This window comes from Sorex araneus, chromosome 5 (genome assembly GCF_027595985.1).
Source record: "Sorex araneus isolate mSorAra2 chromosome 5, mSorAra2.pri, whole genome shotgun sequence".
NCBI lineage: Eukaryota > Metazoa > Chordata > Mammalia > Eulipotyphla > Soricidae > Sorex > Sorex araneus.
In genome coordinates this window covers 150,813,153-150,825,054 of record NC_073306.1, presented here as the reverse complement: position 1 = coordinate 150,825,054, position 11,902 = coordinate 150,813,153, and the positions used below count along the sequence as shown (strand labels likewise).

Genomic DNA, 11,902 nt, shown 5'->3' with positions numbered 1-11,902 from the left:
TCGCACAGGGCTGGGCACGGAAGGACCTGCGGGCTGCTGCTCTCCATTCTCCTCAACAGATTTGAAAGAATGCAGGGCTAGGGAGACAGCTCCTCCTGGTTTGGATCCCTCGCGTGCAGGGTCTGGAAGCACGACAGGCTGCAGGCCTGGAGGCGTCCAGGTGCATCATGTGTGACTTGGGCAGTTCCCGGTAGCGAAGGGCCCGAGTAGCACTGTTTCCTCAGGCCGGCATGGAACTGCAGGAGCAGCAGGGTAAGAAAACCAGGAGAGTCCCGCTCTCAACACGCAGAAGTAGGAAGGAACTTTAGATGTTCTATTTTAGGGTTTTTAAAAAATATTTTAAAGACATGGGAAATGTCTAATAGAAATAAGGTTTCGGGGCTGGAGTGATAGCACAGTGGGTAGGGCGTTTGCCTTGCACACAGCCGACCTGGGTTTGATTTCCAGCATCCCATATGGTCTCCTGAGCACCACCAGGAGTAATTCCTGAGCACAAAGTCAGGAGTAACCCCTGTGCATCATCAGGTGTGACCCAAAAAGCAAAAAAAACCCAAAAAAACAAAAAGAAGTTTTCTACACAAACAGAAGCCAAGAGAAATGTCTCCCAGGAAGGTATAGAGGAAGGCAGACTCTGCCTCTTGGTCCCCTCCTTTCCCTCTTGCCTAGAATGTGCTTGGAAAGCTCACTAAGAATGCCACCGTTTATACGCTGATGCCACACATCTAGTTTAGATCACCATTCCAAGAGAAGGAAGAAGTCTTCACAGTCATCGAGCTAAATGGGTTGACTTGGAGAGTCATTATTTCATATCCTTGAATTAGGCAGGAGAGATAAAGGAGATACAAAGAGCTTCAACTATCTTGTTTGCTGAAGCCAACACAAAGCCCTACGGTTTTTATAAGAACAAAATACTTTGACTCAGACTTTTCCTGAAAAATTAGACATGGTTAGTTTTAAGCTAAGAGCCACTCTCTGTATTTAAAGCATTAAAGTAGGGTTCTGCCTATGTTCTGCCTAGTAGCTGAGAATATCTCAGAAAAAGATGACCAAGGCATCTGTGACAAATGAGTGGTGTGGACAGGACCCCAAAATTGGTTAATCACCTGGAAAAGTTGGATAGAAGGAAGTCAAGGCCTTTGGCGAGCAGAGAGGGACTTGAAGATCAGTCTGTCGAGAGGGAACTCTTTGGGAAACTGTAGGGAAACTCTACTTAAAAGCTCTATGTAAATAGCAATGGAAGAAACAAGCATCTTGGTAGAAGATGGATACTGTGCTAGAGAAGAGACAGCATCAGAGGCCCGTGCTGGGGAAGACTTGCATTCTGTGGATTGAGTTACCCTTGATTTTAGACATAAACAAATCAATGGGTGCAGAGTTCTGAGAAGGTGAATGAAGCTCTCCATGGCACAGACTGGAAGGATCAATTGAAAATCCAAGTTGGGGAACAATGATCCAAGTTCAGACAAGCCATCATGTCACGAGGACTGGCTGTGAGGGGTCAGCGAAACTAAGAGAGGAAGAGAGTATGAAGAACTACCACAGAGCAGGGAGCAAGCAAGCTCGGGGCCTGCAGAAGTTTCGGTGAAGTGAGAAAGGAGATAAGAATGGGCTGACTCTGCCGTCTGCATGGGTCGCAATGAAAATTGGAGTTGCTAAGAGAATAACTGTGGGGACCTAGTCGATTCTGAGCCCGGTTGAGTGTGTAGAATTCTGGATATTGGAAGTCCTGAATGGCACGTATTTGCAGGGGCAGGGACCCTGGGCCCTGGAGATTGACTGCCTCTGTTCCTAATAGTCTGACTTTGGAACAGTTACTTAAACACTCCTTAGGGACTGGAGACATAGTATGGAAGAAAGGCATTTTCTATGCGTGAAACTAAATTCAGTCGCTGCATCACATTCAAGAACCCCACCAGAAATAGGCCCCGAGCACTGCTAGGTGAGGTTCACATGCAACCACCACTCCAAATATTGAAAGAAAAAAATGTTTCTTGCTATCTTATATGACAGTTGTGTGGATGAACTGATACAAGCTGCATAAAATATATGGCATGATGACTGACACTCTGTAAGTGCCCACTTTGTGTCTTAATATATTAATCTTGGGAGCAAGAAGTGAAACCTGTGATTTATCAAGGAGTAAAGGTAGTAACTCAGCTTACAAGTGATCACTGAAACTGGTAGTTAATTCCTAAAAAGAATGGGCAAGAGCTGGGATGACAAATCTCTAATTTGCTATCTATGGCTTTCTGGGGCCAAAGGTCACAGGTGGCTGGTTGAGATTTTACTATGAAAGTGTCTAAACTGATGCACCAGGACAGATAACAAACAGGAGTCCTTAGGATCCGACCCATGAAGCACCAAGTACAAAGCAAGGTCAGCAGGGACTAGATTCTGTTCTCTGATTCTGAGCTTCTGTTGACCTGGTCTTACCAATGAACTAGTATCCAAGCAGCACAAATCCAGATGCAGGACTTGCCCCAGACACTCACCCTGCATCAGAGGCCAAATCATTTAAGACCCTAGGAAACAGATAAACAGTACTTATCAGGACTTAAAAATAATTTGGCATTTGATTATTCCCTATGTTGGATGTCATTTCCCAATCACAAGATTTTAGTTTATCATTATTGTTAAAACTCGGAGGCGCCATTCTTTACAACACTGTCCGTGAGATGGTTTCACACATACAGCATTTCAATAGTACACCCTCACCAGAGTGTCCACTGAACGCTACCATTGTCTCAGGGGCCCCTCCCACCTGCCCCACCCCCACCCTTGCCATGCTCAGTTCTGCAGACCAATCCTCAGGTTCTGTTGTCTTTGGCCGTTGGCTATTCCTTTACTGTGGCTCTTTTAGAAACATTCAAGCTCTTATTGCTTGGAGGGTTGGCCAGGATGAAGAGTCTCAGGCCCGATCACAAAGCCCAGCTGCCACCTTTCTTGAACTGTGACCTTGGACAGGCACCAGCTTCTCCGAGCTACCGTTTTCTCGGCAATAAGTGGAGTGGAGGACGTATCCTCTGCTGTGTCCAAGGTTAGTGGCGGGGAACAAAGGAAGCGGAGCAGCTGAAAGCACACTGGCTCAGAGTCCAGAGCAGAAACGCTCCAAAGGCCCATGCCCGCCCGCCTCTCCGTCACTCGGTTAGGTTTGCTCGTTCTTGCTGTCGACTATTATCAGTCAGACGTGACAGCCAGGTCATGCTTGACATGTTTCCGAAGTGGCACTTACGAAGAGGGCCAGAGAGATGCTACAGGGGCTAAGGCACTTGCTTCTCCTGGGCCAGCTACATCTTGATTTCCTGGCACTACACATGGTAGGGACCCTGGAGACCAGAGATAGGAGCAGCCCCTGAGCCCCGGCTCCTCAAATCCCTCTTAGCACGCCCCCAAATGATCAGGAAGCGACAGACTTAGCTTGCTTCCCTCCAGAATAAGACTGAAAGCTGTGAAGTGGAATACTGAAGTGCTGTGTGTATGGAACCATCTCATGGACACTCTCATAAAGAATGGTGCCTCCGAATTTTAAAAATGATAATAAATTACAAAATAAAATCCTATTTTCTTGAGGCTTCTGGGAAGAATGCCGCAGCTTCAGAGAGCAAGCATGGATTTCTTGCTGCGCCCTTTGTCCTCTGCAGGTTTCCGTTTCCACGGCTCTGGGAGACTCGGGCTAGGAAACAGCGACTGTGTCCAGTGTGCTGGCCACAGGGTGCGGGCGCCTGAGTCCTCAGCCCGGCGGTGACGCCTCTCACTTCCCTTCACAACCAACTGGCTGGAGATGACACCACGTGCTTCCTCCAGGGCCAAGAGTGCCACCGCTCCTTGGGCCCAGAAAACAGAGGACAGGACCTTGGACACGACCTTGGACACGACCTTGGACACGACCTTGCTGACCTAGGGGACACGTGCTCTGGCGTCTGGTGGGGAGCCCCGTGCTCAGGGGCTAACTCGTGTTCATCGGCAAAATTGTAGACACGCTCTCGGGCTTTAGAGAGACTCATGGTGCGTGTGTGGGCTGCGATCAACCCTCTCCACTACAAGGGAGAGAGAGGAGGGCTTTCTGGAGGTGGTGACCAAAGTGCAACTCGAGCAGGAGTCAGCTAACTAGTCCAAAGCTGAAGAGAAAAAGACAGCCTGGTCAATCAGGACAGCATGAAGCAAGAGCCTCTGTGTGTGTGTGTGTGTGTGTGTGTGTGTGTGTGTGTGTGTATGCATATGTGTGTATATGTATGTCACGTGTGTTAGTGTGTATGTGTCTGTCTTTGTGTGTATGTATGTGTGCATGTGTATATATGTGCATGTGTGTGTATGTATATGTGTATGTGATGAGTGTGTATGTGATGTGTGTGTGTGTAGTGTGTGAGTCTGTGTGTGTGTGTGTGTGTGTGTGTGTGTGTGTGTGTGTGTGTGTGTGTGTGTGTGTGTAGCCCCACAGCAGAACGTGGTGCAGCGCAGACTCTGAGGCAGGACAGCAAAGGGGTTTGGGCCCGAGTGGATGCGGCGCTTGGGCCGGTGCTGGCGTGCGTGCAGGAGGGAGGAAGCGCCCGGGGAGGGGGCAGTGGACTGGGGCCCGCGGACAGGGGCCGGCGGTCCCCGCACCTGCAGACGCGTCTTCAGAGCTGCTGGCCCGCCCTGGGGTCCGTCCGCCCAGCAGCTGGGCCCGTTGGGTTTCGGCCCGGCCGCGGCTCGAGGCTGTGCGAGGCTGTGCGCGTCAGCTCCGGACGGAGCCGCTGTCTCGGGTCCGAGGGCGTATGTCCGGGCCGCGGGGGACGGGAGGGAGTCCCTGCCTCGCCGGGCCAAGCAGCGCCGGCACGCGTCCCGCGGGTGGAGGGCTGCTCACCCTAGGCCCGCGCCCCGCCTTCCCGGGGGCCTCCCGCGCGTCCGGCGGCCGGCCCGGCCCTTCTGCTGAGTCACCAGCCCGGGGCCGGCGCGTGCCAAGGCCCTGTGGCCAGCAGGCGGCGCCCGCTGCCCGGGCCTTGTCTGCTCCGGCCGGGCAAGCGTTTCGTCCCGGGACCGAGCGCCCACGGAGAGCCACAATAGAGGGTTTCTTCTGGCCCCGCGGGCCTTGGCCAGAGACCTGCCCGCCCAGGCCGGGCGCTGTCACGGGGCTCTCTGCCCGAGCGTGCGTCCGCCCAGCGCCAGGGCGAGCTGCCAAGGCGGCCCTGGGCGCTCAGGACCTTCCCCACTTCGCGCTGATGCGTCCCGGGTGGGCCCTAGACGTCTGTCTCACCTGGTCCTCGCCAAGCTCGGCAGCTCGGTTTTCTGTTGGCTCCTTGGCAACCGCTGAGGATACTGGACCAGAGCAGTTAGTACACGGGCAAGAGGTCACACAGCAGCAGGTGGCAGAGCCGACTGGTTCTCTCCTGAAGGACACTTGGATGCAGGGACTGAGGTGAATTTTACACACAGGCGATGTGCCACCAATGGCCTGGGGCTGTGTTAGTAACACCAGCAACTCCCGCCACACAGACCGGAGTCTGGACTCCTTTACTTCACCAGGACGGAGATGAGCTGGTGGGACGTGAGGCTGAGCCCATTTAGGTCTCTTGAGCCCTACTGGGAGCCGTCGCTGAGCACAGAGGCAAGAGCAACCCTGAGCACTGTGGTGGTGATGATGATGATGATGATGATAAGTCAGTAACTAACAGTGACCGTAAAGCCTGGCGGGGCTGATCTCCAGTCGGCTCTGGGTCCGGGCCGCCGCGAGGGGGCCCTGATCTGCGCGCACACAGCAGCGCGTGTCACGGTGAGTGGATGGGCCGGGGCAGCGGCCCTGGGAGCTCATCCGCGCTGTGCACTTCTGCGCAGGTCCGTTCCCGGCGTGGTGTTAGTGCTCACCCAGGGCCCTGTGCCATATCTGACTTGGGCGTTTTAGGGAAAGAGTTTACCAAGGCTTGGGGTAATCCCTGCGTGGTCTCCTGAGCACTGAGCTTGGAGAAGACCTTCCCTGAGGGCCGCCCCAAGTCAAACACCCCAACCAAAGTCCTGCTTCGGGCCAGAGAGATAGCTCAGTGGGTGAAACTCATGCAGGGGGCCGGAATCTCTCCTGGCTCCAGATGGTGCCCTGAGCACTGCCGGGCGAGCCCCGTGAGCACAGTGCAGGGAGCAGCGCTAGAGCACTGCCAGGTCTGACCAGCCCTCACCAGGAACAGCTTCCCAGAAGAGCCGAAACCTCCAGGCTTTCCTGCCTGCACCCCACAGCTAGCTCCAACTACCGAAACCCCGAAAGCCCATTTGCACGGGGTCACTGTCAAAATCAGGCGGCAACACCAGCCGCAAGTGGGCGCTGACAGGACCTGCCACTACAGCGTGACTTAGAGCACAGCAAGTGACCCAGGATGCCGTGGGTCATTTCGGGTCCTCCTGCCCCCAGGCCTCCCCAGTGGACACGCAGGAGACGCACGAGGAGCCTGGACGTGCCGGGGGTCGGGGGTGGGGAGAGAGATTCTGCTGAGCCCGGCTGGCTCACGCTCCTTCATGCAAGTCTCGGCACGTGAGCGCCACGTGCTCACGGCCTCCGGAAGCCGCGCGCTGGCCGGGAGTCCCTTGCGGCCCGCGCCACCCAGACGGTCTTTGGGCACAGACCCTGGGCCAGGCGCCGCCACATGACGAAGGCGCCAGCCAACACCCCCTCCCTGGCGACACGTGCGCCGGGTGCCAAGGTGGGCTTTCCTCTCTCCCGGGGGCAGGGCTGGGGTTCCCACCCTCTCGGGGTGGTGCTGGATGGGGCAGGGCAGGCACGTCCACCCGCCCTGCTGGAGCTGGCCGCTCGCAGCCAGAGTCGGCCCCAGCGTTTTCTGCAGCCATGAAGTCACCATCACGCGCCTGCTGAGAAAGGGAGCGTTTGTGTGTGTTCCAGAGGCCCCTCCCATGCACACCCGGGACCACAGTCAAGAGGCCATTGTCCCTGGCAGCAGCCACCCCTGCCCTGGGCGCTCGCTGGGTTCGCGAGGCCAGGCAGGTGCAGTCCCTAGTGCCCGGGGTCCTGGGCCAGATGGACAGAAGGGATCCTAAAGTCAAACCCTAAAGAAAGAGGGAGAGAGGGAGGAGAGGAGAAGGGAAGGAAGAGAAGGAAGAGAGGGGAGGGGAGGAGGGAAGGAGTGGGGAGGAGAGGGGAAGGCAGGAAAAAGGGAGGGGAGGGAGGGGAGAAAGGGGAAGGGAGCATAGGGGAGAGGGGAGGGAAGAAGAGGGGAGAGGGAAAAGGGAGGGAAGGAAAGGAAGAAAACAAGAAAGGAAGAAAGAAAGTAAGAGATGGAAGGAAGGAAGGAAGGAAGGAAGGAAGGGAGGGAGGGAGGGAGGGAGGGATTGGGGAAGGGAGGGGGGAAGGAGGGAGGAGGGAACATGGGCAGATGGAGTGGTCGGGGTCCTTCAGGGAAGTGTGGAAATCCCGGGGGTCTCCTCTGCTCTCTTCAGTGGCTGGGGGCGTGGAGGGCCCCTGAGCAGGGAGCCTGTGGCCGTCAGCCCTCCTGTGTGGGTATCAAGCAGTCCGCATGTGGGGGGGGTGGGAGTGCAGTGCGGGGGGCAGAGAGGGCTCTGACCTCGCCTCAGCGGTGACCTGCGCTCTTGCTCGGCTGGCCGTGGGAATGGGGCCGCTGGCCTTGCTGTGGGGACGTGGCAGTCCTCATGGAGCGGCCCGTGTCCTGTCCCTTCTGCCCGGACACTGCAAAACTGGGAAACTGGGAGCCTGTAGCCACCTTCCCCCAGATCCAGGGCGAATGCCCCCCAGTCCTTTGCTGTCAGCTAAGGCTCCTCACCAGAGGCCGAGCCCCGCTGCTGACTGGCTGCTGCTCAGCAAACTCACCCTTTATTCCCAGGTGCTGGTCCTGTCGCCCGACCTGGCTGGCTCTGAAGCCTTTTAGTGTCCGGCTCTCCTCTCCTCCGCTCAGGGCCACTGGGCAGATGTGCATTGGCGGGCATTTGTGCTCGGGGCTGGGCAGGGAAGGGGCTTGGGTCAGCTGAGGTAGGAAGCACTTGGGCGGAACTCAAATGTTGGCCCCCTTAGGAGCTGAATCCCAAATGTTGCGGCTCAGAGAATGGCAGCAGAGAGAGGCGATTGGCTCCCGAGCGAGGTGGGAGGGGTATCCTGCTGCTTCACCCAGCACAGGGAAGCGCCCACTCACCAGGCAGGAAGCAGGCCTGACTCCCGAGGCAGAGGAATCTCGTCTCCAACCCCACTACCAGCGCAGGGGAGGGCCTTGGGCGTGTTTGGTCTCACTGCAGCAAAAAGCCCTGCGAGGAAGAATCTAAGGACTCTAGCAGGGTCCCATGCTGGGTGTCCTTTGGTCCGGTGCTTACGTGGTCCGCTAAGCAGAGTCAACCTAACAGGGCTGCTGGTTGTCAAGACCACCCGCCTCTCCTCCATGACCCTGCTGTCTCTGCCTTCCAGGGTCTGCAGCAGAGTGCTGAGGTTCCCCACCACCACCACCCTGCCCCAGTTCTGCTCCAGTTTGGACCAGTGATGTTCATCCCTGTGAGCTTAAGTACCCCAGGGTCTCCACAGAGAAACATGCGAACATCAGCACTCTCGACCCCCTTCTCCTCCCCACCCCCCATCACTGAAGAATAATCACTTCACCTGCTGGGACGCCCTCAGGATCCTGCCCACGAAAGCCTCGTGTTCTGGGGTGGATATTATGTTTTCCTGGAAACGCACGTTCAAGTCCTGCCCGCCCAGTGTGATGGTGTGTGGGTAGAGCCTTTTGGTGGCCCTCAGGGATGGGTGAGGTGGTGAGGCTGGGGCCCTGGGTGGGGATTGGTGCCCCTTTGAAGGAGGGAGAGGCCCCGGCCCTGGCTCCCGGGTGAGGCCACAGTGAGAAGGTGGCATCTGTAGACCAAGAAGAGAACTTTCTCAGAGAACAGCATCTCCTGGCATCTTGCTCGTGGATGTCCCGTCTCTAGGACTATGAAAAATAAATGTTTTTTAAGTCAAGCCACCTGTGGTATTTAGTCACAGCGTCCTAGGACAGCTTCCCCCCTCCCAACTCCCAGAGTAAAGGAGAAAGAGAGAAAGAATGAAAAGGTAAGGGACAATCCAGAGAAGCAAAGTCTCCGAAGAGGACATCTCATGGCAATACTATGGCCCCTCCCCCAATTCCGAGCCAGGGTGGGGCAGGAGGAGCACAGTCTGGGGCAGCCTTGTAGAGGACGTGCTGTGACGGGGAAACGAGGCTGAGGTCATCGCACAAGCTCAGTGAGCGCAAGTTGCCGAGTGGCACGGCCGTGGTTTCCTCTCCCTGACTCTGAGTTCGCTGGGCTGGGCCTCTGGAATGCTTGTTCTGGGTGGCGCTGCCCGGGGCCTCTGTGGCACACGCACTACGTGCATCACCTAGCGGGAATGTCACTGGAGAACACAGACGCTCGTCCGCGTGGCACGATGGGTAAGCGTGTGGGCCTCCCGTCGGAGTGGCTAGGATGGAATCTGGCTTCCCCGACTGCACTTTCTGACCCCAGGGCCAGAACCGGGTTTTGCTAAGTCTTCGTTCCTCAGGCTACAAAAGGCAGGTTGGCATGGAGGTTTGCTCCCCAGGCTCCCGGAGTCTGCCAGCTGAGATCACGCGTGCACAAGTGCTGGTCTCAGGAAACGCTCATTCATCTCTGCCCTCAGCATTTTCTTTTCTTTTCTTTTTTCTTTTTGGGTCACACCCGGCAATGCACAGGGGTTACTCCTGGCTCTTTGCTCAGGAATTACTCCTGGTGGTGCTCAGGGAACCATATGGGATGCTGGGCATCGAACCTGGGTCGGCTGCAAGGCAAATGCCCTACCCGCTGTACTATTGCTCCAGCCCCATCTGCCCTCAGCATTTTCATAGGAGGCAGAAGGGAGAGAGATTTCTTTGCGTGATGACCAAGGATTCGAGGGAACCGGCCTTGATTTTATCCTCGTGAGGTGGGGGGAGGGTTTCGAGCCCTGGGTTGGCATTGGCACATGGCCGTGTTTGCTTGCTTCACTCTCAGTACGCATTGCAAGGAAGGAGCTGCTCTCTCCTTGGCAGGGCTCAATTGACTCAGCACAGCCTGTGGACCTGCCCAGGTCACCTGGTTTGGCTTGACAGCAAGGTGACCTGACCTCCAGGAGAGACGTTTTATGCACAGGTGAAGTCTGGAAGGCAGCCAGATTGACTGCGAGAGAAGGTGCCACTACAGCCAGGAGGACAGATAAAGAGGGACAGAAGAAGCGAAGAGAGCCAGTGCACCTGTCCAGTGCCAGGCTTGGGACTTGGACTTCGACCTGTAAAGGATCAGTTGCCATTTGTGGGGTGGGTCAGGAAAAAGGGTTGACAAAGAGCTTGGGAAGAGCATCTAGATTTCATGATAGCCTTTGTCACCTAGAGTCAAAGATCTCAGCAGGAAAGGTCCCAGGGAACAGGGGAATGAGAGGCACTGGGAGCTGGCCACTCCCCGTTGCATGCTCTGGAAAGGCTTCCCAGTTAACTCGGAGCCGTGGCTGCTGCTGTAGGATTCCCAGCTCACAGCACTGCACCTGCTTGCTGTGCCCATCGCAGCCAGGCCTGCCATAAACGGTGCCCGTCATGATGGCATTAGAGAAACAGACCCTCACCATGCCATTTCAAGGCTCCAGCCAAGGGAACCAGGACAAAGTGGCCTCGTACACACCCATCAATCTTCTGTAGGCCTTTCTACTGAATTCTCCTTTTCTTACCTGTCTGTCTAGAAAATTCCTCTTTCCCAAGAGGGGCTTTCCTCCTCCAGGAAGTCACTCCGAGCCTCACAGGCCTAATGGCCTACCACCCACCTCTCGTCAACTGTAATTATTACTTCTTCCTTTTTTTTTGTTGAATCACCGTGAGATACAGTTACAAAGATTTCATGTTTGCGTTTTGGCCATACAATGATCAAACATCCATCCCTTCACCTGTGCACATTTTCCACCACCAAAATCCCCAGTATTCCCCCCATCTCAACCCTTCCCCTGCCCGTGGGGCAGACAGTTTCCATAATTCTCTCTCTCTACTTTGATTACATTCAGTGTTTCGACACTAGTCCCACCATTATTATGGGAATTTTCCTGCCACCACTCAAACCTGCAGAAAAGGCAACACTAGACCATTTATTTTATATTGCTTGTTATGGATAGTATAAGATGTCGTGGCCGTGTGCTCCTGGAATTCCAAAATTTTAGACAATTAGGGCCTGGAGGGATCTCTGCAGTGAGCTGCTGGGTTCTGAGATTCTTTCGTGTGCCTTTGGACCACGGCTGTTAAGGACCTTAAGTAGTAGCTGGAAGCAGTTTGCGGGCATCATCTCAAGGTTCCATGGGGTGGGGGAACGAAAGGGACCAGCCCATCCCCCATCCTGTGAGGTCTGGCATTTACTGTTACTGCTTCTGCATACCTGGGCTTCTCGGTGGGTTCTGGAAGGTGGTGGCTGCTGGGATGCCAAGGGGGCAGGCGGAGGGACAGCACCTGCTCCTGTCCAGAGTAGCCCGGTGAGATCAACCTCGTGCAAAGTCCAGAGGCATCTCAGCCGTGAGCTGCTCAGGTCCGAGATTCTTCTGTGTGTCTCTAATTATTACTTCTGTGTTGAGGAAGTTGGACTGGTGGATAATGATCCCCAGATGCCCCCTGGTAAGACCCAGGGCACGAGAAGGAACATTGATCTCTCTACTGGAGATCAGTGGTCCTGGAGAACCCATTGGAAAGATAGTGCTTGAGAAGGGCTGGACTTCCAAGGATGGATTGGAGGCGTTTGGGTCTCTGCACCCTAAATCCCCAGCTGCCGTCACGGAGAATGTCAATATTGGAGCTGTTGAGGGGGAGGAGGAAAAAGGCCCTTCCCTAAGCCAGAGATGGTAGGGTCTTCTGTTCCTCCACGTAGGGTTGGTGGCCAGACTGGCAAGGAGCCAGGTGTCCCTCAGCACACTGGCACTTGAAGCAATCTG

The 11,902-nt window shown here is 55.4% G+C and overlaps 1 long non-coding RNA gene across 1 annotated transcript in view; it reads left to right on the top strand.

The window, feature by feature from the left end:
• The first annotated feature begins 9,189 nt into the window (after nucleotides 1-9,189).
• The window catches only part of LOC129404941 (uncharacterized), a 53,886-nt gene continuing 51,173 nt past the window's right edge, over nucleotides 9,190-11,902 (top strand). Inside the window, exon 1 of the long non-coding RNA XR_008630270.1 lies at nucleotides 9,190-9,380. This is a non-coding gene — a long non-coding RNA (uncharacterized LOC129404941). The remainder of the gene's footprint in view (nucleotides 9,381-11,902) is intronic.